Raw genomic sequence first — 23,178 nt, forward strand, 5'->3', positions numbered from 1 at the left:
AGGGTCTGGTATGGATTTTTGGGGGGACCCCACGCTGTTTTTTTTTTTTTTTGGCGCGGGGTTCCCCTTAAAATCCATACCAGACCTGAAGGGTCTGGTATGGAATTTAGGGGGAACCCCACGTCATTTTTTTTTTAAATTTTGGCCGGGGTTCCCCTTAATATCCATACCAGACCTGAAGGGCCTGGTATGGAATTTAGGGGGACTCCCACGTCATTTTTTTTAAATTTTGGTTCGGGGTTCCCCTTTGGGGAATTCCCATGCCGTTTTTATCAATGAACTTCTATGTGTATTGTCGGCAATGCAATAGCCGCGGGTAGTTTTATATGAGTTTTTTCCTTCAAAATGTCATTTTGCTGTCAGACTGTTCTAAACACAGGAAACATGCGCCCCTTTACAGGCATACTATAGACACCCCCCAGGTACGAAATTTAAAGGAATATTACACTTTTATTGTTTGACTTTAAGCATTATTAAAATCACTGCTCCTGAAAAAACGGCCGTTTTTAAAACTTTTTTTTGCATTGATCCATGTCCCCTGGGGCAGGACCCAGGTCCCCAAACACTTTTTATGACAATAACTTGCATATTAGCCTTTAAAATTAGCACTTTTGATTATTCCTGTTCGTGTCCCATAGACTTTAACGGTGTTCGCATGTTCGAACTAACTTTTTTCCTGTTCGCATGTTCTGGTGCGAACCGAACAGGGGGGTGTTCGGCTCATCCCTACTCATTGCTAATAACAAGATCTAGGAGTTTTCTGTTTATTGGTGGGTCCCCTCACCTCCCCAGTCCATGGTGTGAAGGCAGTGAGAAGATGATGTGCTGTAACCTTCAGCAACCAATCAGTGAGCCATATTAATGTGCTGTGACCTCTAGCAACCAATAAGTAAGTGGTATTGATGCACAGTAAACTCTAGCAACCAATAAGTAAGTGGTAATGAAATACAGTAACCTCTAGCAACCAAACAGTGAGCTGCAAGCATGTAACCTCTAGCAACTAGTGAGCAAAAAGGATGTGCAGTAACCTCTAGCAACCAATTGGTTAACAGAAAGTATGTACTGTAACCTCTAGCAACTAATCGACAAGTCGTAATGTGTGCTGTAACCTCTAGCATCCAGTTAATGAGCAGTAATGATATGCTGTAACCTCTGGCAATCAATTGCAATTTCTGCCTGACCTGATTTTGAGTCTAGCTGCTATATATTGTTTGTCTCGGGGGGGGGGGGGCTTGATTGAAGCTGGGGGGCCCAAAGAAAATGTTTGCCCAGGGTCAAATCAATATTAAAGATGGCCCTGGCTGCATCTGTCCCCCGCTACCTCTGCACTGAGAACCGAGCAATCGAACAACGCTGATGGCTTGGTTCTCTCACCTCCTCGAGCGGAGAGCTGGTGCCTGTCAGTCAGCATCTCTCCTGTTCTTATTCTCCACGCTCATTGGAGCGCTGAGCTGTGGAGGGGTGGGGAGAGGCTCGCTGAGAGACTGAGACGGCCATCAGTCCAGGCAACTGGCGGATCCCGACTTCATTGACGGGATGATGCAGTGCCTGGACTAATTCCAGTGACATCAGCAGAGAGCGGACTTCAGCCCACTCTCTGTTGAAAACGGGTCACAGGAGTGCAAAACTAATGACATTCCTGTGACCCAGAGGAGAAGCCCAGACAAACGAGCTCAGGCTGGACTTCTCCTTTAATGCACAGAATGTACCTTCTGTCTTTACAACTCCTTTAAAATAATGTAAATTTTTATATGAAATTTACATTTCCTATCTGATATCCTTTGAAGGGTCATCTCACTGTCTTATTATTGATCAGATATTGATAATTACACAACCAGGACAGTAAATACAGATCTCACCTGAAACATTGAGGAAAGTTCCATTTCCAATTCCGGATATTAGTTGGCCGATTTGAAATGTAACTTCACAGTAATACATCCCGGAGTCTGACAACTCCACACTGTGCAGGGTGATGGCGGCCGATCGTCCATGGATGAACTGATATTGGTCCACTCTGGAAAGTCTTCCAGAGAAATACTTATTATTCTCAGAGACCTCCATCCCACTCCTCACTACGTGTCTGTACCACTTGTAGGACCCGATGGAAGCATTCTCTCCATCGATTCTGTAGTCACACGGTAAGGTTATGGAGTCGCCCTCTGTGGCCCATATTACTGGAGTCTGCCATACATGGATTGTCTGTGATAGAAATCCTGACAGAGAGAAAAGACCGATGAGTGTGACAAGACTATAGAGGAGAAATGACTGTACAAAGAAAGAAATAAAGAAAAGAAAAGATATGTAGATAGAGAGATTAAAAAAAAAGATAGATAGATAGATAGATAGATAGATAGATAGATAGATAGATAGATAGATAGATAGATAGATAGATAGATAGATAGATAGATAGATAGATAGATAGAATTGAAGGAAAGAAAGAAAGAAAGAAAGAAAGAAAGAAAGAAAGAAAGAAAGAAAGAAAGAAAGAAAGAAAGAAAGAAAGAAAGAAAGAAAGAAAGAAAGAAAAAGATAGATAGAAAAAGATAGATAGATAGATAGATAGATAGATAGATAGATAGATAGATAGATAGATAGATAGATAGATAGATAGATAGATAGATAGATAGATAGATAGATAGATAGATAGATAGATAGATAGATAGATAGATAGATAGATACAGAAGATAGACAGATATCTTGACAGACAGCAAATACCAATGACCAAGACTATAGAGGAGAAAGAAAGAATAAATACAATTTCCTCCTCAGACCTGGCAGGACCCCCAGCATACAGATCAGTCCAGTGATGGGGTTCATGTTGCTCCTGGTTCTGGTCGGCTCCCCTGAATATTCGGTATTACTGGCAGGTCTCTGCTCTGGGCGGAGTGTCTGCCATGGGAAATTGTCTCTGTGGTCCACTCTCTGATCAGACCACTTCCTTGTGAGCTCTGTGCATGGTGATTCTCATATACACCCCCGTCACCTCATCAACCACATTCACATATAATATAATGAGAATCGAAAAGCGGTGGTAGCTGGTGCTCAAAATTTTTTTTGGGGGTGCAAGCAAACTTAAAAATTCTGAAAAAAAACCATCAATTGCATTCTCACTGTACCATCAAACGCAACCAGTGTGCCCATCAAATACAGCTACTGTGCAGCATCGAATGCAGCCACTGTGACATCATATGCAGCCACTGTGCCCATCAAATGCAGCCACTGTGACATCATATGCAGCCACTGTGCCCATCAAATGCAGCCTCACTGTGCCCATCAAATGCTCCCACTGTGCCACATCAAATGCTGCCAGTGTGCCCCCCGCCTGCTGTCTGTACTTACCCTGTCTTGGTGAGGGTGGGACAGCTTCTCGATGCTCCTCAATGTCTTCTCCCATCCTCTCTTCCCATCCTCTGCTATGATTGGATGCCTAATAGACGTCCAATCACAGCACCTGTCGTTGCAGCCAATAAGGTGATTGGTAACAGATCCAAGCACCTGATTGGCGGAGAGGCGGTTTAGTGTTAGGAAAGTGAATATTCATTCACTTTTCTAACACAGCTGAGTGACCGTCGAGCGCCCAGCACTGAAAACAGGCTCTGTTTTCAGTCTCTTTGGATGCCATTCAACACCTGCCAGCAAAAGGTCTGTGTGTGACCAGGAGTGAGAGACTGCGGCCTATACAGCGGAGAGCCGGATCACCCGCCTCTGAGGGATCTTGGAGGACAGCCCTACTATTCTAGCAAGCGGACCGGCCTGCGCTTCAGAGCATGGCGTGGCAGCGCCATTTTCACCAGATGGGGACACCAGGAGGGGATTCTGGATGGAGCCTCACAGCCATCAGTCTATTGTGGCGAGAGGGCAAATGCCCATTCCAGTAGAGATTACAGTATTGCTGAGTGAGTTCTTTCTACAGACGGCTGGTGAGACTTGTAGTTCCACGGAGGCGAATCTACTTCTTCACAGGCATCATACAGCTGGACTTTGGGGACTTGTCTTTCTGCCCTGCGCTATAAGGTCAGAACTGTATTGCACGCACATGTAAAGAGGAATCTACAAGTTGTGATATTTCTTCAGTTAAGCAATCATCAGCACACCTTTTGTTCTACAGTAATTTCTTTCCTTTTGTCTTTGTGGACTATAAATTACAACAATATACTGCAGTTTAACCATCAGGCTAGCTGAAGACATCTGGAGTTTAAAGAACTTTCACCATCTTCTTTTACGAAGCATTGCTGCTCTACTCACAAGTTGATCTCTGAATTATAGCCTAGGGGAGCCATTAGTGTATACGCTTAATTTTACACTGTGTTACTGAATGTAAAGACTATATACTGCATTTTGGTCTGTGTTGAGGCCTCAGTAGGAAGGTATTTAATATATGTCTTAAAGATATTGAGTACCTATCCTTCTGTGCACCTGTTCACATATACCCCCTTCAGGTGATAATGTTATATGTTCTGTATATGTGCATTAAGTGATAACTATTGTCAATCATAACTTGTGTTCATGCATGCTTTTCATTGTGTTCCATTACTTATCTCAGTAAATTTTTCTGAGTGGTTCAGTGATATCATGTGAGTTTCTTATTGCTAACGCCACATTGCAGAATGGAACCCAAGGTGTCAGAGGTAAGAGAGGATCTGCAGAGTCAGGGTAGCCAGTGGGGAATAGAGTCAATCAGCAGCCCCCATGGGGATATCACTACATTTGGAGGTCCCACCAAGATACCCCATCTGGGGCACCCGAGCAGATCAGTTGACATGTCCAGGGTGGAAGAAGTTATGGACTCCGCCACTCCCACTGAGTGGAGTCAGGAGTATGGGAGTCGGTTGGAGCAAACTACGGTTCTGAGGCTACCAGGAGTTCGGTGGTTTGAAAGAGAGGTACGGCAGTTGATGAGAAAAGTCGTCCCAGAACAGGGGTCCTACCTCTTGGACCTGAAACATGAATTTGAGGAAGATTGTACGTATGTCCTTTTAGAATGGAAAGAGAGTATTCCGGCGGAGTTCCAGAAGAGGGTTGTGAGCTTAGAAGAAGACCTGGGTGGCCATGTGATCCCAGTACAGTTGCCGGAGGAGATTGAAGAGAAGTCCCCTGGGTTACCACCAGGGAGCCCTGTTGCAGGCAGCCCAACTGCCGGTAGTCCAATTGCAACCGGCCCAGCAGCAGGAAGCCCAATGGTGGGGTTTCCCTTTGCCTTATTCTATCTAGACATGAGTCGCCTAGTTGACAGCCTGATACAGAGTCACACGAAGTCCGCCAATCAGGAATATCGGAGGCTACCAACTTTTTCAGGCCATGTCCCCAGACCAGACGGGGAAGAAGAATTTGATAGCTGGATGGATCAGGTCATGCAAGCAATAGAGGAGTAGAATGTGTCGGGACCAGTGAAAAGACAGCAAATCAGCGAGAGTTTTTGCAGTCCAGCAGCAGATGTCATCAGGAGCTTGAAGAGGGAGAAACCAGATTGTGAGGCCATGGACTATATCGAGGCTCTGTGTGCAGTTTATGGAAGGGTAGAGAAGCTACCGGATCTGATGTACAAGTTTGAGCATACCCACCAGTAGAGGGGATAGAAGTTGTCTGAATATGTCGTCTGGGTGGATCAGATCCTGCACCAATCATTTTAAAGAAAGGGATTGACCCCCGGGAGGTGGACAGAGTCTGGTTGGATCGGACCCTACAAGGATCCAGGCCAAACCATCCTATTGTGCTCCGATTACTCTTGAAGGTCACCCGAGAGGCCCCTTCTTACTCAGAGCTGATAGGGTTGGTGAGAAATGAGGGGGCTCTCCTGGATGAAAAAAATCAGGAGGCTCAACTCACAGTAAAGACACCCCAGAAGAGTGAGAAGGTAGCCGCAAGTCCGTCCAAAGCCAATGGAACTCTCCATGTGAAAAAACATTTTGACAGTTAAAGAAGAGTCCCACAGAGGCACCGGTTTTGGCCTACGCTGACCCTGGCCTGCCCTATGAGCTGCACGTGGACGCCAGTAGAAAAGGATTGGGAGGAGTACTGTATCAGGAACAAAATGGAGGGTTGAGACCCGTGGCCTATGTGAGTAGGAGTCTTACTCCATCGGAGAAGAATTACCCCATCCGTAAATTGGAATTTTTGGGACTCAAGTGGACTGTGGTGGATAAATTGAGAGACTATCTGTATGTATCTGTATGTATCTGATGGTCTTATGTAACTGAAGAAGGAGTGTGAGCTTTGTGTCAGGGCCTGGACCATAAGATGAAAGGAGTGGCTGCTGAATACATTGGGGTTCACCCCTCTGGAATACCAAGATGCTACTGCGGATTGACACAGGTGAGAGGTGAAGGCCTACCCCAACTGACAAAGAGAGATTTGAAGAGAGACCAAGAGCAGGACCCATTGGGTCATTTGGTGGTGCAGGCTTTGAACAAGCAGGATCCTGGACTGTTGCTGAAAAGCCTCATAAAGGGAGCAAAGACTTTGCACAGGGAATGGGACCGTGTACAAATCAGAGATGGAGTGTTATACAGGCATTGCCCGTCTGGAGACAAGGAGGAGAAGTGACAGCTTTTTCTCCCAGAAAAACATTATCCTACTGTCCTAATGTCCTAATGTCCTTACATGATGACCATGGCCACTTAGGAACAGAAAGGACATTTCGCTTGATTAGAGACAGATTTTATTGGCCCAATATGAGAGGAGAGGTAGAGAGTTACTGTCACTCCTGTTTGACTTGTATCCAGCAGAAAACTTTGCCGGTTAGGGCTGCCCCAACGGGTTACTTACAGAGTCAGGAGCCGTTAGCTCTGGTCTGCATTGACTTTCTGTGCCTGGAACCCAATACAGGTGGAAGAAACAGCATCTTGGTTGTGACCGATCACTTCACCCACTATGCACAGGCTTATCCTACTAAAGAACAGAAGGTCAGCACTGTGGATAAGGTGCTCGTGGAGAAGTTTTTCGTACACTATGGGTTACACGTACGAATCCATTCAGACCAAGGAAGAGACTTTGAGAGTCGACTAGTCCATCAGATGTGTGCCCTATTGGGTATCAATAACTCTCGTACTACACCGTATCACCCTCAAGGGGACCCTCAACCTGAACGATTCAATCGGACTTTGGTAAACATGTTGGGAACTCTGTCCCCAGAGAAGAAACAGCATTGGGGTAATCATATAGCAGCACTGGTGCATGCTTACAATAGCACGGAGAGTGATGCTACTGGTTACTCCCCCTATCACCTCCAGTTTGGGAGAGAAGCTCGTCTTCCTGCTGATCTGCCTTTTGGCACTTCCCTTAATGATGCCCCTTTAACGTCACATAAGGGCTATGTGGACAGATTATGGAAGAACAAGCCTATGAGAAAGCTATGGAACATGCTTCTATCAGAGAATCTCGGAATAAACAAAACTTTGATTTGAAAGTAAAGATACAGCACTTTCAACCAGGTGACCGAGTGTTACTGAAGAATCTAGGGGTACCAGGAAAACATAAGCTGGCGGATCGATGGAGGCCACAGCCCTATGTTGTTTGTAAACAACTCCCTGGTCTACCCATGTATCAGATCAGACCTGATGGGAAGAAGGGACCATTAAAGATGTGGCACAGAAATCACTTGTTATCATTATCAGATGCAGTGAGGGTGCCTCAAGCACCTCTACAGCCCCCCTCAAAGCCAACTCCACCTCAAACACGCTCACAAAAAGAAATGTTGACTGTAGCTGATATGACAGATGAAGAAGATGAGGAATTTGGATAAGATTATGTGTTTTCCCAAGTTTCTAGTCCAGTGTCCTCACCAGGAAGAAGGAGGACTGATGTAGAAGAGGAGGATGAGATGGTGAATGTGCCTTTCTGGTTGTGGTCTGCCGAAGACAGCTCAATAACCAGCCCTTTGAAGAGGATGGAAAAAGAGATGGAAGCTATTAAGGTGTTGCCAAAGTAAACAGCTAGGATGGTACCTCAATGGCCAATGGAGACAAATAAGATGACCCATAGGTCCCTTGGACCAGAGTTCAAGACATTGCAACCTTTTAAGGATGTGGAGAGAACCAAGGCCGAAGGAGTTGTCCCTGAACAAGAGACTATGGACCTGATAGACTTCTCTAGTGAACTATTACCAATCCCTGATGTTGGAGAACCATCATTAGCTCTTAAACTGCACGTGAAACCCTTCAATGGAATTGAATGTTCAGACTAGTGCTAATGAAACACCCAAAGATTTGACACAGACTGCTGGGACGTATTCGCCAGTGAGGTTAAGGCGGAATGTGCACGCTCCCAAGAGACTCTCTGAAGAGCTTATTCATATCATTTGCAGATCAGCTCCTGATTCTACACCCAATGGGTGGGACACGGCAATTGCCCTGGCCTGTTCAAAGACTGATTTTAAACTAACTTATAGTTCGTATAGATGGTTCGAAAAAAACGCAGAAATGTGTCAGTATTTGCTAGATTTGAACTGTGATTAATGATGAAAAAAAATCACTAATAATTCATTTCTTCCTTCTTAGCAAGCTGGAGTGGGTTCTCTTCATGTCTTTGGGGGCCAAAGAGTTCAAGTGGGGGAAGTGTGTAGCCAGGGGTTTGCTACTATAGTCATTATAGTTGAACAGTTCGTGGTTTGCAAATGAGTTTGGCTCCCCCTAGTGTCTGCTGGACTCTGTTAGGATTTTTCCTTACTCTTTGAGAATAATGCAGCAAAGCATTGTGGGAGATGTAGTCTGGAGGAGGGAGTGACTCTGTTAGCTGGATCAGCCCTGGACTACAGGACAGACAATGCAAAGCGCGCAGAACTGCCTCCTGGGAGGAGTGATAAAAGGAGAGGAGCGGCCTGTTTTCAGTCTCTCTGGATGCCATTCAACACCTGCCAGCAGGAGATCTGTGTGTGACCAGGAGTGAGAGACTGCAGTCTAAACAGCAGAGAGCCGTATCACCCGCCTCTGAGGGATCTTGGAGGACAGCCCTGCAGTTCTAGCAAGTGGACTGGCCTGTGCTTCAGAGCAACTGGAAGCCACCTGCATTTCAGTCCATCGGTGTCATGGTTATGCAGTAATCTTTCTCTGTCAGCTTACCTTCTCCTCATGTGTTCAGACTAAGAGGCCAGCCACTCACACCTGGCTGGTTTTATAACCTCTCCTCTAAGCATGGCCCCACCCCAGGCCCTATCAGAGAACCCTCTATTAACCTGTGCACAAGCCAACAGTGCTGATCAACCATTTTGTGTTAGCTTTTGTGTGTACTTGCTGTGTTGCCAAGTCTGATTCCAGTTACCGACTTTGGCCTGTTCTCGACTTTCCCTGTCTGCTTGTGACCATGACCGTTGGCATGTCCCCGACTATCCCTGTTTGCCCGTGACCCTGAACCTTGGCGTGAACTCTGTTGTCCTTGTCTGCTTGTGGCCCTGACCTTGGCTTATTCCCTTACTATCCCTATCCTCCTGTTGCCTACTGTGGGTGTGAGCTGGAGGACCCTGGAGGTTGCGACTTTGAGCCAGTTGCAGCCCAGTCCATCCTCACCACTAGAGGCTCTGGTGAACACCTGCTGGCTCTTAGACTCCACGCCCCAGGGAATCTTACGCTCTAACCCCGGTGGGATCCGTTTTGGCATTTTTCTGTTTTTCCGTTTCCTGCCTTCCTTACCACCCTGACTCCCATCCGCAGCAATCAGCCGTAGGGTCCACTACCTTTCGGTGCACTCCTGATCCCAATGGTGTGCATATGTCACCTAGCCTCAAGGTGACCTGACAATTGGAAGTTGCAGCACGTTGTGGCAGCGCCATTTTCACCAGACGGAGACACCAGGAGGGGATTCCAGATGGAGCCTCACAGCCATTGGAGTCTATTGTGGTGAGAAGGCACCTGCCCATTCCAGTAGAGATTACAGTATTGCTGAGTGAGTTCTTTCTACAGACTGCTGGTGATGAGACTTGTAGTTCCAGGGAGGTGAATCTACTTCTTCAAAGGCATCATACAGCTGGACTTTGGGGCCTTGTCTTTTTCCCCTGCGCTGTAAGGTCAGTACTGTATTGCAATCACATGTAAAGAGGAATCTACAAGTGGTAATATTTCTTCAATTAAGCAATCATCAGCACACCTTTTGTTCCACAGTCATTTCTTTCCCTTTGTCTCTGTGGATTACAAATTACAACAATATACTGCAGTTTAACCATCAGGCTAGCTGAAGACATCTGGAGTTTAAATAACTTTCACCACCTTCTTCTTTTACTAAGCATTGCTGCTCTACTCACAAGCTGATCTCTGAATTATAGCCTAGGGGCAGCCATTAGTGTATATGCTTCATTGTACACTGTGTTACTGAACATAAAGATTATATACTAAATTTTGGTCTGTGTGTTGAGGCCTCAGTGGGAGGGTATTGAACCACCTCTCACCCGGCCACTGCACATATACACCCGGGTGGGAGCTTCCTCCTTCTGAGTGGACGTTCAGGAATGTCCCTGAAAATGAGGGGGGTCACGTGCGTGCGCGCCCTCGCATCGGTGCAATCCCAATGCGATTGTGTCACCCGGACATGGCACATCTCCAATCGGCAGGAGGGCTCTGTGATTGGCCCTCCTGATCACATGACAACTCTGTCCAATCACAGCCGTCATGTGATGTAAACAGAGAGCTGGTTGCTAGGTGATCGGCTCTCCTCTCCTCACACGGAAGTTGTCAGTGAGGAGAGGAGAGGGGATCACTGCAGCCAGCCGGTGATTAGTGAGTATGAGCTGTTTTTTACAGCTTTTTACACCCTGATCACCGGCCCAGTGTCCACACACAATGTAAACACACAATGTCCCCTACATAGTGTCCCCAAAACACTGTCCCCACACACATGTCCCCACACAATAAAAACACCACATATGTAACAGTAAAATCATATGTCCCAATGATCATCTGCACACATACAATATCTCACAAAAGTGACCCCTCACATTTTTGTAAATCTTTTCTTCTATCTTTTCATGTGACAACACTGAAGAAATGACACTTTGCTACAATGTAAAGTAGTGAGTGTACAGCTTGTATAATGTGTAAATTTGTTGTTCCCTCAAAATAACTCAACACACAGCCATTAATGTCTAAACCGCTGGCAACAAAAGTGAGTACACCCCTAAGTGAAAATGTCAGAATTGGGTCCAAAGTGTCAATATTTTGTGTGTGGCCACTATTATTTTCCAGGACTGCCTTAACCCTCTTGGGCATGGAGTTCAGCAAAGCTTCACAGGTTGCCACTGGAGTCCTATACCACTCCTCCGTGACGACATCACGATGCTGGTGGATGTTAAAGACCTTGCGCTCCTCCACCTTCCGTTTGAGGATGCCCCACAGATGCTCACTAGGGTTTAGGTCTGGAGACATGCTTGGCCAGTCCTTCACCTTTATCCTCAGCTTCTTTAGCAAGGCAGTGGTGGTCTTGGAGGTGTGTTTGGGGTCATTATCATGTTGGAATACTGCCCTGCGGCCCCGTATCTGAAGGGGGGGATCATGCCCTGCTTCAGTAGGCCACAATACATGTTGGCATTAATGGTTCCCTCAATGAACTGTAGCTCCCCAGTGCCGGCAGAACTCATGCAGTCCCAGACCATGACACTCCCACCACCATGCTTGAGTTTAGGCAAGACACATTTTTCTTTGTACTCCTCACCTGGTTGCCGCCACACATGCTTGACACCATCTGAACTAAATAAGTTTATCTTGGTCTCATCAGACCACAGGACATGGTTCCAGTAATTCATGTCCTTAGTCTGCTTGTCTTCAGCAAACTGTTTGCAGGCTTTCTTGTGCATCATCTTTAGAAGAGGTTTCCTTCTGGGTCGACAGCCATGCAGACCATTTTCATGCGGCGTATGGTCTGAGCACTGACAGGCTGACCCCCCCACCCCTTCAACCTCTGCAGCAATGCTGGCAGCACTCATACGTCTATTTCCCAAAGACAACCTCTGGATATGATGCTGAGCACGTGCACTCAACTTCTTTGGTCGACCATGGCGAGGCCTGTTCTGAGTGGAACCTGTCCTGGTAAACCACTGTATGGTCTTGGCCACCGTGCTGCAGCTCAGTTTCAGGGTCTTGTCAATCTTCTTATAGCCTAGGCCATCTTTATGTAGAGCAACAATTCTTTTTTTCAGGTCCTCAGAGAGTTCTTTGCCATGAGGCGCCATGTTGAACTTCCAGTGAACAGTATGAGAGAGTGAGAGTGATAACACCAAATTTAACACACCTGCTCCCCATTCACACCTGAGACCTTAACACTAACAAGTCACATGACACCGGGGAGGGAAAATGGCTAATTGGGCCCAATTTGGACATTTTCATTTAGGGGTGTACTCACTTTTGTTGCCAGAGGTTTAGACATTAAAGTGGAGTTCCACCCACTTTTACAACTCTTCAGCATCCTTCACTAAACTGCGCACTGTAAACGAATTGGATATTTTAAAATTTTTTTCTCTGCACTTACTTTTTATCAGCTGTATTCATTTTTCACTTCCTCCTCCCTGGCCGTGGCCCATCGCATCATTTCCTGTTTGCAATGCCTTCTGGGAAGGGGCGGCAACTTCCTCTGACACTGCCGTTGCTATGGAAACCTGATCTGAAACCCATTACACTGCTTGTGCTGCACTGAGCATGTGCAAGATCTGCAAGGATGAGATCCAGGAAGAAATACAGTCTGGCTTCAGATGCCCAGACTTAAGATGGCCACGGCCTGCTATAAGTTTATAAAATAACAAACTACTGCTATAGACTAACAAAACAGACCTAAGTTTACAAACTAATTTTACTAGAATACATTAAGCTTGTGTATTATAGGGGTATTTTTATTTAAAAAGTATAATTTTGGCCGGAACACCACTTTAAGGGCTGTGTGTTGAGTTATTTTGATGGGAAAGCAAATTTACACTGTTATACAAGCTGTACACTCACTACTTTACATTGTAGCAAAGTGTCATTTCTTCAGTGTTGTCACATGAAAAGATAGAAGAAAAGATTTACAGAAATGTGAGGGGTGTACTCGCTTTTGTGAGATACTATATGTCCCTGATCATCTGCGCACATATGTCAGTGATCACACAAGCCAATTATTATACACTTAACAGGATTTTTTTTTTACCAAAGACATGTAGCAGAATACATTTTGGCTTAAATTTATGACAAAATTTGATTTTATTGGATTTATTTTAAAACAGAAAGTAGAAAATTGTTTTTTTTTTTAATTTCCGCTATTTTTTGCTTATATCACAAAAAAATGAAAAACTGATTTGTGAATAAATACCACCAAAAGAAAGCTCTATTTGTGTGAACAAAATGACAAAAATTTCATTTGGGTACAGTGTTGCATGACCGCGCAATTCTTATTAGAAGTGCGAGAGCGCTGAAAGCTGAAAATTGGCCTGGGAAGAAAGGGGGTGAAAGCGCCCGGTATTGAAGTGGTTAATATATGTCTTGAAGATATTGAGTACCTATCCTTCTGTGCACCTGTTCACATATACCCCCTTCAGGTGATTATAAGGTTATATGTTCTATATGTGTGCAGTAAGTGATAACTGTTGTCAATCATAACTTGCGTTCATGAATGCTTTTCATTGTGTTCCATTACTTATCTCAGTAAATCTTTCTGAGTGGTTCAGTGATATCGTGTGAGTTTCTTATTGCTAACGTCATATTGCAGAATAGAAACCAAGGTGTCAGAGGTAAGAGAGGATCTGCAGAGTCAGGGTAGCCAGTGGGGTATAGAGTCAATCAGCAGCCCGGCGTACCGCTACTTCAGTAATGACCTGCGGGAATATTACATACCGCCCATATCCCACAAGTCCTATGGAATAGCTCATTGTTGTCAGGCAGTAGGTGTCTGTGTATAAAAAAAAGTTCTGTCCTAAAGCCTCAACTGTCATGAATAATCCCCATAACCTATCTAATATGTTTATTTCTTATGATTGCCAGCTCCATCAAATGGCCATTATGTAGTATTTACCTAAAATACTTTAATCAGGAAAATAACGCATTATGACCACCAGATGGAGTTGACGATCATAGGAAATAAATGATAGACACTTTACAGGGATTATTCATGAGGTATTCTCTTGATTTTTTATAAATAGACACCTTAACCCTACACTACCTGATACTGATATACCGTGATACCAATGAGCATAGATTGTCATTAAACCCTCCGTGTGCAATAGGCCAGGAATTCAAAAGGCAATAACAGTCCACTAAGATGAACTCTCCTATGATAATGTGATCGAATCGTGTTACTTGACTGATGTACAAGCCTCAGATATGTGATAGAAATTTTCCTCAATCCACCAATTTTCCCAATCCTCAATTCATCATAATCGTTCCTTACTGCAGATGACCCCACCCCGTGTGATATGTATGGTGGGGTCAGAGGCCATGTAGAGGACAGTGATGTCCTATGGGTGGGAGTCGAGGTGTATTCTCTGCAGGGCCATCTTTAACGCAGGGCAAACGAGGCATCTGCCCAGGGCCCTGCCATTGTTGGGGGCCCAAAGCAGCTGCCTTTGGAGTCTGTGCTGGCCGCTGGCTTTCTTCAGCTGAGTTCCTCCACCTCAATGATCCGGCGCTGGCTGCTGAGCTGCTCGCTACTGTCACTTGTCACAGAAGCTGCTCCACGGACATGCAGTAAGTTATAACTTCTCTTCTGCAGCCCCACTCTGATGTTATTTAGGTGGTCGGAATGCTCAGTATTGGAAGGGCAGGAGGGGGGATTGATGCCAGAGGAATGCTGTGTAATGATGGGGGGTGGGCTCCAAACTGGAATCTGGGGAAAGGAGCGCTCTGTACTGGGGGGGACTTGGATGTACACAGATCACCCCTAAACCCTGCACTCCATACACGGATCACCCCTAAATCCTGCACTCCATACACAGATCACCCCTGAACCCTGCACTCCATACACAGATCACCCCTAAACCCTGCACTCTGTACACATATCACCCCTAAACCCTGCACTCCAAACACAGCTCACCCCTAAACCTTGCACTCCATACACAGCTCACCCCTAAACCCTGCACTCCATACACAGATCACCCCTAAATCCTGCACTCCATACACAGATCACCCCTGAATCCTGCACTCCATACACAGATCACCCCTAAATCATTGAAAAATAGGGCCACTATAGAAGCGCTTCCACACTCCATCCAAAACAAAACCCTTCTGTGACTAGACCTGGGCTTTACCTTTATAATTAGTGAAGACATGATGCTGAGATGCCAGTACAGTACCCTAACATTGGGCCCCATAATATATACCCATGGCCTTATATTGGCAAAATGTCCATGGACATCTGGAAGAGTCACTCACACATTCCATGTCTCATATCTGTGGTGGAGTCGGTCGGGTTTAGGGTTTTACTAAAGCAAGTTTTTTTTTCCTATAAAAATAACAAACATGTTATACTTACCTGCTCTGTGAAGTGGATTTATACAGAGCAGCCTCGATCCTCCTCTTCTCGGGTCCCTCACCGGTTCTCCTGGCCCCTTTCTCCTGTTGAGTGCCCCCACAGCCAGCAGCTTCTCATGGAGTCACCCGAGCTGAGCCACTGCTTCCTATGTCCATTCAGACATGGAGACATGGTTAGGCCCCGCCCCCTCTCTCCTCATTAGCTAACTGACTTTAGCCGATCAGGAGGGAGAGTCCCAGATGGCTGAGGCATTTTGTTTATATCGCTGGATGGGAGACTGCTGCACACAGACGGCTTTTTATCTTAAAAGAGAAGTATGTTTTTTTAACCCATCATACTTACTTAGGTGGATGCTGCATCTGTCCCCTGCCGCCTCTGCACTGAGAACCGAGCGATTGAACACCGCCGATGGCTCTGTTCTCTCACCTCCCCAAGTGGAAAGCTGGTGCCTGTCAGTCAACATCTCTCCTGCTCTGATTCTCCATGCTCATTGGAGTGCTGAGCTGTGGAGGGGCGGGGAGTGGCTCGCTGAGAGACTGAGACCACAATCAGTCCAGACTTCATTGTCGGGATGATGTGGTGCCTGGACTGATTCCAGTGACATCAGCAGAGAGCGGACTTCAGCCCACTCTCTGCTGAAAACGGGTCACAGGAGTGCAAAATGAACGTCATTCCTGTGACCCAGAGGAGAAGCCCAGACAAACGAGCTCAGGCTGGACTTCTCCTTTAATGCATAAATTACTGGGAGGGCTGAGCACGACCCAGCTGTCTTGGTCCATGTTGGAACCAATGACAGTATACATGGAAGGTGGAGGCTCCTTAAGAATCAATATAAAGAACTAGGCTGCAAGTTGAAGGGAAGGACCTCTAAGGTGATATTCTCTGAAATATTGCCTGTGCCATGTGCAACACAGGGAAGGCAGGGGGTGATTAGAGAAGAGAGCTGAATGCATGGCTAAAGACCTGGTGTGGGGAGGAAGGATTTGGGTTCTAGAGCACTGGGCTGACTTTCATTGGGGTGCAACCTATATGCTAAAGAGGGTTTGCACTTGAATGGAAGGGGGTCTGCTGTGCTGGGGGAGAGGTTTATGGGAAGGCTGGAGGAGTATTTATACTAGGATTGGGGGGGAGGGTGAACTAGAATTACATCGGGCAGGCAGGTCAGTTAGGGGTCAGACATTAATGGAGGGTGGAATGGGGATAGATAGGGGGAGGGTTATGGCAGGTGACAAGAAAGTTCCCAAGTTGCAAACTGCCATTGGAAACTATAGTGCCATTTGTACTACTAAAAATGATATGAAAAACACCATAGCAAAATGTAATAATGCATTAAAGTGTTTGTTCACCAATGCCAGAAGTCTGCCAAGCAAAATAGGTGAGTTGGAAGCTCTGGTGCATGAGGAGAGCTATGATGTAATCCAGTGGTTCTCAACTCCGGTCCTCAGGACCCACCAACAAGCCAGGTTTGCAAGATAACTGAAATACATCACAGGTGATATCATTTGCTGCTCAGTGATTGCGGTATTCTAGTCTGCATCTCCCCCAAGGTAATACTTAAAATCGGGCCTGTTGGTGGGTCCTGAGGACTGGAGTTGAGAACCACTGATGTAATCGGTATTGCTGAAACTTGGCTTCAATCCCCACATGACTGGGCTATTAATATTCCTGGCTATGCACTCTTTCAGAGAGACAGGGTAAAAAGGAAAGGTGGCGGGGTCTGTCTTTATGTGGAGAAGTGATCTCAAAGCAAGTGTGAAAGAGGACCTGTTTGATGGAGAGTGTGATGAGTCTGAAGCATTATGGGTGGAACTGCATATAGATGTGCGTAGTTCAAAGTTAATCATTGGAGTTTGTTATAGACCACCCAATGTTAACAAGGAGGTGGAGACTCAGCTCCTTGCACAGATGGAAAGGGCTGTAAGGACTGGGACAGTGATAATAATGGGGGATTTTAACTACCTAGAAATTGACTGGAATAAATGTCACTGCTGGAACAGTTAAAGGGCAAACATTTATAAATCTATTATAGGGCGTACACACGGTCGGACTTTGTTCGGACATTCCGACAACAAAATCCTAGGATTTTTTCCAACGGATGTTGGCTCAAACTTGTCTTGCATACACACGGTCACACGAAGTTGTCGGAAAATCTGATCGTTCTGAACGCGGTGGCGTAAAACACGTACGTCGGGACTATAAATGGGGCAGTGGCCAATAGCTTTCATCTCTTTATTTATTCTGAGCATGCGTGGCACTTTGTCCGTCGGATTTGTGTACACACGATCGGAATTTCCGACAACGGATTTTGTTGTCGGAAAATTTTATCTCCTGCTCTCCAACTTTGTGTGTCGGAAAATCCGATGGAAAATGTCCAATGGAGCCCACACACGGTCGGAATTTCCGACAACACGCTCCGATCGGACATTTTCCATCGGAAAATCCGACCGTGTGTACGGGGCATGACAGGACAAATTTTTGGTCCAGTTTATTGAGGCTCCAATAGGGATTACGTAACGGGTGACCCCGCCCCCTCTGACGTCACAGGGAAAAATCATAGGGTAGTCCCCATCAAGTCCCCGTGCATCAGAGGGGGGCGGGGTCACTGGGTGGCCCCGCCCTCCATTATTTAAGAAGTGTCAGAAGACGAGAAGCGTCACACAGCGGGAGCCTCCCATCATGGATGCGGAGCGGCCCGAGAACGATGAAGGGAAGAAGATGCCGTGGAGGAAGATGCCGGACGAGAACACCGGAGCAAGAAGCAGAGGATCGGAGGAAGAACCAGAGAAACAAGAAGATGGAGGAAGAAACTGAAGGAAGATAGAAGAAAGAAGATAGAAGAAAGAAGATGGAAAGAAGAAGACTTTAAATAAAGGAATTGTCAAAAACTGTCTCTTGTAATTTTTAACATTTTTGACACTTTTTTGTGAAACGGTAGGGGTACTTTTGTACCCCCTTACCATTTCACAAGGGGGGGGGCAGGATCTGGGGGTCCCCTTGTTAAAGGGGGCTTTCAGATTCCGATAAGCCCCCCGCCCGCAGAAGACTGTTTGGGACCTCACTGCAAAGTATATTCCCATGGGCAATAAGTTTAAAAGGCTAAAAATAAAACCTATGTGGCTCACAATCAAAGTTAAAAAAGCTATAAACAATAAGAAAAGAGCTTTTAAAAATATAAAAATGAAGGAACACTAGTGTCGTTTAACCACTTCCTGACCGGCGCACGTCGATGTACGTCGGCAGAATGGCATGGCTGGGCAAATGGGCGCACAGGTACATCCCTTTGAATTTGCCGCTGTGCCATTGCGTGCGCGCAGGTCGGGAGCTCCGTGAGTTGGGTCGTGGGTCCCGCGGACTCATCACCGCGGGGACACCCGCGATCGCCTCACGGAGAGGACGAACGGGGAGATGCTGATGTAAACAGCATCTCCCCGTTCTGCCTGCCTTTTTATACGATGTTTTATGGAAAATACTTACCTGAATGATGAAAGGAACGCTGCTTGATCTCTGGAGAGTTGCTTGAAGGAGTCTTGAGTACGCGATTCATTCTGAAGGAAAAAGAAAAAAAAAAAAAAAAAAAAAAAAAAATCTCCCCGTTCTGCCTAGTGACAGTGTCACTGATCTCTGCTCCCTGTCATCGGGAGCAGAGATCAGTGTTGTGTCACAGCTAGCCCATCCCCCTACAGTTAGAAACACTCCCATGTACTGACTTAACCCCTCCCCGCCCCCTAGTGGTTAACTCCTTCACTGCCAGTGTAATTTACACAGGAATCAGTGCATTTTTATAGCACTGATTGCTGTATAAATTACAATGTTCCCAAAAATGTGTCAAAAATGTCCGATGTGTCCGCCATAATGTCACAGTCACGATAAAAATCGCTGATCGCCGCCATTACTAGTAAAAAAAAAAAGAAGTTAATAAAAATGCCATAAAACTATCCCCTATTTTGTAAACGCTACAACTTTTACCAAAAATATGTTTTTTTATATGTTTTTGGGAGATATTTATTATAGCAAAATGTAAAAATTAATGCGTTTTTTTCAAAATTGTTGCTCTTATTTTGTTTATAGCGCAAAAAATAAAAAATCACACAGGTGATCAAATACCACCAAAAGTAAACTCTATTTGTGGGGAAAAAAGGACGTTAATTTTGCTTGGGAGCAACGTTGCACGACTGCGCAATTGTCAGTTAAAGCGACGCAGTGCCAAATCGCAAAAAAAGTGCTCTGGTCAGGAAGGGGGTAAAATCTTCCGGGGCAGAAGCGGTTAAATGTTACAAAGAATTTAACAGAATATGTGAAAAGGAAATCAAGGATGCAAAAATTCAAAACGAATGACAGATTGCAAAAGATAGTAGGACAAACCCTAAAAAATTCTTCAAATATATTATTAGTAAAAAGGTCAGGTCTGAGCATGTAGGCCCTTTACAAAATAATCTGGAGTGGGTGACTGGGGACAAAGAGAAGGCAAATTTATTAAATACTTTCCTCAGCTCTGTGTATACAAAGGAGCATGGGGGAGCTCATGTCCATAAAGGGGGTGGTATTGACACAGCCCTGAATGATCCACAATGGCTCAAAAGTGATATGGTCCAGAAATATTTAGACAGATTAAAGGTGGATAAAGCACCTGGACCTGATGGCATCCACCCACAGATCCTAAAAAAATTGAGCTCTGTAATTTCAAAGCCATTGTATCAAATTTTTAGGGACTCATTGATGACGGGAATAGTACCACTGGATTGGCGTAGGGCGAACATGGTGCCTATATTTAAAAAGGGATCAAAGTCTTTACCAATTAAGTAATAGACCTGTTAGTTTAACTTCTACAAGTATAGTCGGGAAGATACTGGAGCGTTTAATAAAAGACCAGAGTTCTTGCTGGAAAAAAACATTTTAAGCAACAGACAGCATGGATTCATGAAAGACAGAAGTTGTCAGACAAAACTGATTTCTTTTTATGAAGAGGTAAGTAAAACCTTGGACAGAGGGGTAGCTGTGGACATGGTTAACTTGGATTTTGCAAAAGCATTCGATACAGTTCCGCACACATGGCTCATGTGTAAGGTAAAGTCTACAGGCTTGCAAATATCAGTTTGTAAATGGATAGAAAACTGGCTAAAAGACAGAATTCAGAGAGTAGTGGTTAATGATTCTTACTCTGAATGGTGTAAGGTTATCAGTAGTGTACCCCAAGGTTCAGTGCTGGGACCCTTACTTTTTAATATCTTTATAAATGATATTGGGTCTGGGACCAAAAGTAACATATCTGTCTTTGCAGATGACACCAAGCTATGCAGTGGAATAACGTCCTTACAGGATGTCTCCAATTCACAAGCCGACCTCAAAGCTCTGTCTAATTGGGTGACTATGAGGCAGATGAGGTTTAATGTTGAGAAATGTAAAGTTATGCACTTGGAGGCTAAGAATATGCATGCATCATACATACTAGGGGGAGGACAACTGGGAGAATCCGTAGTGGAGAAGGATCTGGGGGTTTTGGTAGATCATAAGCTCAATAATAACATGCAATGCCAAGCTGCGGTTTTCAAAGCGAGCCTTGTATTAAGAGAGGTATGGACTCCAGAGAGAGAGATATAATTTTGCCCCTGTTCAAATCATTAGTAAGACCTCATCTGGAATACGCAGTTCAGTTTTGGGCACCAGTTCTCAAAAAGGATATCAGGGAACTGGAGAAAGTGCAGAGAAGGGCAACCAAACTGATAAGAGGCATGGAGGAACCCAGCTATGAGGAAAGATTAGAGGAACTGAATTTATTCACTCTTGAGTAGGGATGAGCTTCGAGTTCGAGTCGAACATCATTGGCTGTTCGCAAGTTCACCGAACAGCGAATAATTTGGGGTGTTCGCGGCAAATTCGAATGCCGCGGAACACCCTTTAAAAGTCTATGGGAGAAATCAAAAGTGCTAATTTTAAAGGCTAATATGCAAGTTATTGTCATAAAAAGTGTTTGGGGACCTGGGTCCTGCCCCAGGGGACATGGATCAATGCAAAAAAAAGTTTTAAAAACGGCCGTTTTTTCAGGAGCAGTGATTTTAATAATGCTTAAAGTCAATCAATAAAAGTGTAATATCCCTTTAAATTTCGTACCTGGGGGGTGTCTATAGTGTGCCTGTAAAGGGGCGCATGTTTCCTGTGTTTAGAACAGTCTGACAGCAAAATGACATTTTGAAGGAAAAAACTCATTTAAAACTACCCCCGGCTATTGCATTGCCGACAATACACATAGAAGTTCATTGATAAAAACGGCATGGGAATTCCCCAAAGGGGAACCCCGAACCAAAATTAAAAAAAAAAAAATTACGTGGGAGTCCCCCTAAATTCCATACCAGGCCCTTCAGGTCTGGTATGGATATTAAGGGGAACCCCGGCCAAAAAAAAAAAAAAAAAAACGGCGTGGGGTCCCCCCAAAAATCCATACCAGACCCTTATCCGAGCACGCAACCTGGCAGGCCGCAGGAAAAGAGGGGGGGACGAGAGTGCGGCCCCCCTCCCTCCTGAACCGTACCAGGCCACATGCCCTCAACATTGGGAGGGTGCTTTGGGGTAGCCCCCCAAAACACCTTGTCCCCATGTTGATGAGGACAAGGGCCTCATCCCCACAACCCTGGCCGGTGGTTGTGGGGGTCTGCGGGCGGGGGGCTTATCGGAATCTGGAAGCCCCCTTTAACAAGGTGACCCCCAGATCCCGGCCCCCCCCCTGTGTGAAATTTCACTAAAAAAGTGTCAAAAATGTTAAAAATGACAAGAGACAGTTTTTGACAATTCCTTTATTTAAATGCTTCTTCTTTCTTCTATCTTCCTTCATCTTCCTTCATCTTCTGGTTCTTCTGGCTCTTCTGGTTCTTCCTCCGGCGTTCTCGTCCAGCATCTCCTCCGCGGCGTCTTCTATCTTCTTCTCCTCGGGCCGCTCCGCACCCATGGCATGGGGGGGAGGCTCCCGCTCTTCTCTTCTTCTTTTCTTCTCTTCTTCTCTTCTTAATTTTCTTCTCCGGGCCGCTCCGCAATCCATGCTGGCATGGAGGGAGGCTCCCGCTGTGTGACGGCGCTCCTCGTCTGACAGTTCTTAAATAACTGGGGGCGGGGCCACCCGGTGACCCCGCCCCCCTCTGACGCACGGTGACTTGACGGGACTTCCCTGTGATGTCACGGGGAATGCCACAGGGAAGTCCCGTCAAGTCACCGTGCGTCAGAGGGGGGGGCGGGGTCACCGGGTGGCCCCACCCCCCCGTTATTTAAGAACTGTCAGACGAGGAGCGCCGTCACACAGCGGGAGCCTCCCTCCATGCCAGCATGGATTGCGGAGCGGCCCGGAGAAGAAAATGAAGAAGAGAAGAAAAGAAGAAGAGAAGAGCGGGAGCCTCCCCCCCATGCCATGGGTGCGGAGCGGCCCGAGGAGAAGAAGATAGAAGATGCCGCGGAGGAGATGCTGGACGAGAACGCCGGAGGAAGAACCAGAAGAGCCAGAAGAACCAGAAGATGAAGGAAGATAGAAGAAAGAAGAAGCATTTAAATAAAGGAATTGTCAAAAACTGTCTCTTGTCATTTTTAACATTTTTGACACTTTTTTCGTGAAATGGTAGGGGTACTTATGTACCCCCTTACCATTTCACACAGGGGGGCGGCCGGGATCTGGGGGTCACCTTGTTAAAGGGGGCTTCCAGATTCCGATAAGCCCCCCGCCCGCAGACCCCCACAACCACCGGCCAGGGTTGTGGGGATGAGGCCCTTGTCCTCATCAACATA

The sequence above is a fragment of the Aquarana catesbeiana genome, linkage group LG07, assembly GCF_042186555.1.
Source record: "Aquarana catesbeiana isolate 2022-GZ linkage group LG07, ASM4218655v1, whole genome shotgun sequence".
NCBI lineage: Eukaryota > Metazoa > Chordata > Amphibia > Anura > Ranidae > Aquarana > Aquarana catesbeiana.